This window comes from Perognathus longimembris, chromosome 1 (genome assembly GCF_023159225.1).
Source record: "Perognathus longimembris pacificus isolate PPM17 chromosome 1, ASM2315922v1, whole genome shotgun sequence".
Lineage (NCBI taxonomy): Eukaryota > Metazoa > Chordata > Mammalia > Rodentia > Heteromyidae > Perognathus > Perognathus longimembris.
The window spans coordinates 52,944,329-52,947,532 of record NC_063161.1 but is presented as its reverse complement, the minus strand read 5'-3'; the positions used below and the strand labels follow the sequence as shown (position 1 = coordinate 52,947,532).

At 37.2% G+C, this 3,204-nt stretch overlaps 1 pseudogene; it reads right to left on the bottom strand.

Annotated features, from left to right (window-relative positions):
* Window positions 1–1,056: 1,056 nt before the first annotated feature.
* LOC125354762 lies at window positions 1,057–1,376 on the bottom strand (annotated as a pseudogene).
* Window positions 1,377–3,204: the final 1,828 nt, after the last annotated feature.

The following is a 3,204-nucleotide window of genomic DNA, read 5'->3' as shown; positions in this document are numbered from 1 at the left end:
CCAGTGGCTCATACCTGTAATCCTGGCTACTCATGAGGCTGAGATCTGAGAATGGTTTGAAACCAATCCAGGCAGAAAAGCCCATGAGATGCTTCTCATCCAGTAACCACCAGAAAGCTGGAAGTGGAGCCATGGCTCAAGTGATAGAGCACAAACCAGTCTTGAGAAGAAAAACAAAGCTAAGAAACAGTGCCCAGGCCCTGAGTCCAAGCCCCAGTACTGGCACAGAAATTGTGCATTTGCATGTGTGGGCACACAGGTACATGTGTATGGATCGAATCATTTTTCAGGGGAGAAAAAAAAATCCATGTTCTCATCAGATTTTTCAGAGGAATCCTTGATCTGAAAAGTGTTCAGAACCACTGATTGTCCTGTTTTTCCTTGGACAAACACTTTGGGCTTCTTCCCTTGGAGGTGCCACTTTTTTTGTTTGTTGTTGCTCAGCTATGTTACAGCATCCTTCCTCATACAGAGCTGGCATCATCCCTCAGAACTCTCACTCCATGCCTGGCTGTGCTCCCTGGAACAATTCTGGCTAAGACTAATCCCTCTGTTATCTTTTTAAACAGAAGTTCATTTCTCAGTGCATTGAATTTTTTTTGCTCCATGATAAGAGCTTAACTTGTTAAAGGAAATCTTTGACATTTTTTGATGCTTTCAAAGATCCTCATGGAGTCAGCAAATATTCTGATGTTTTCAAAAGCTAGCCACCTGTCGCTTAAAGGTGACACATTCTATTATTGGTACCCTATATAGTCCACTGAGGGTGGAGCTTCCATGTTTGTTGAAAGATAGGAGAAAGGATACAGAACTCTGTCCTTACACACTGGTTGTCCTTATCCTCTGTTGTTGGACAAATAATGCTTGATACTGTCAAGGATTTGTCAGGAAAAGCCAACTGAATAAGGAAGACAGGTACCTTTTTGACTGTAATAAAATTTTAATCAACAAAAAGTTGAATATGAAAATTTATTTGATCCAATTTTAATGTTCTAGTGGAACAGGCCCTGTGGAGATGGGACAAGGAATTCTCTGCTGAACAGACACTACCTCAACTCATTCCAAGGCTTCTGACATGATGATACTGTTTCCTGGAATTACTACCATTCCAGTATTGTTCTGTCAACATCTCCACACATTCTTCTATCATGATATTCAAAAACAGATGGAGAGGTTGGAGGCATGACTCGGTGGATAGAGCGCCAGCCACTGAGGGAAATTGTCAGATACTGAATTGAAGTCTGGGACTTGGACAATAAGAAAAAGAGATTTGATCCCTGTAATATTCCTTGCACACGTCTGACACCATTTCATTTCACTAATAATTCATTGTCCATACATTTGTTTTTGAGCTTGGGAGGATGAGCTATAAGCATGGTGTAGATTTAGCAGGCTCAGAGCTCCATTGAAATGGAATTTTCAGCCTTTTTCATACTCTCTTAGTAGTCTATATTTTTTCTAGGAAATGGAGTTTGGTGATAAAAGCAATAAAACTTCAGAAAATATAAAAACAAAACAAAACAACCAACACAAAAAATCTATTTATGAAAGTCTGTTATGAAGACTATATCTCATGGCACCAAATTAAAAAGAAAGTTTGTGACCTCAAACTGCTCTTTCTAACTTCTTTATACACTGGTTTTCTTATATATTATACTACATAAAATTATATTCATAAAATTATGTTGCCATCTGGGTGTGAGTGGCTCATGCCTGAAATCCTCACTACTTATGAGGCCACGATCTGAGGATCATGGTTCAAATCTAGTCCAGGCAGGAAAGTCTTCTCTAATCTCCAATTAACCAGGAAAAAGCCAGAAGTAGAGGCTTGGTTTGTGTGGTAGAACAGACTTGGATTAAAAAAGCTACAGGACAGCACCTAGGACCTGAGTTCAAGCCTTAGTATTGGCACACATACAAAAAATTGTATTAAATGCCTTTAGCAACTGTACTTTAGCTATCTTTGTGGATTTTTCTTTCTCTCCTTCTGTTCATAATCACCATGAGCTAATTATCCTACTAAAGCACCCTTAGCAGGTGGCCACTAAATGCTTGCTGTTGCAAGAAAATTTGTTGCAAACAAATAAATGCTCATTCATTCAGTAAGCATGCACTGAACACCTGCTGCATACAATGCACACTAAGTTCAAAGAGTCTTAAGAACTAATATTTAGTTTAGTGCCCAAGTTAATGTAAATTTACATGGAATGAAACAACACAACAAAGATCTATCCTACTAAGTCAGCAACACAGATAAAATAGAATCATAAAATATATTTCAATATATTAAAATAAGACAAAATGAGAGGAGAGGAAACAGAACAGATGGGAAACAGTACAATGTTAGGTTTAACTGCAGTCATCTTAACAATCACAGAAATTACCTGTGTAATCATCCCAATTTAAAAAAAAAACCACAGAGATTTTAGAATGGAAAAAATAAACAAAAACAAAGGAAATAATGGGGACTAGTTAAGAAATAAAGATATATTTAATGTTTTTATATCATCGATATTCTGTATATTTCCAAAGTACATACAGCATGATGTTTTGAAACATACATGCACCATAGAATGGCTACTTCAAGCTAATTAACATAGGCATTACTCACATATGTATTTTTGTGAAAATATTTTCACTCTATTTTAACAATCTTCACTATGATAGGTCTCTTGAACTTATTCTAACTGAATATTTGTATCTTCTGACCAATGACTCTCTAATCTCCTCACTTCCCCACTCTATCCAGCCTTTAGAAACCATCACTTAATGCTCTGCTTCTCCGAACTCAACTCCATGGGAAGCCACATATATCAGACCATGCAGCATTTGTCTTTCTGTACCAGCCTCAGTAAATTTAGCATAATGTCCTTAAGGTTTATCCATGTTGTGACAAGTGACAAGATGTACTTCTTTATAAAAGTTAAATAGTATTCCACATTGTACGTATGCCATATTTTCTTTAAGATTTTTTTCTTAGCAGATGTTAGATGTACAAGGTGATTGCAGTGTCATTTCCACCTATACAGCATACCTCCTTGATCAAACTCAACCAATCCATCTTTCTCCTTCATCTCCCCTTGACACATTTCCTTTACCCAGTCATCCACTGATGGGCCATTTATGTTTATTGCATATCTTAGCTATTGTGACACATGATACAAGGAACAGAGGAATTCAGATGTCTATTCAATGTACCTGCGT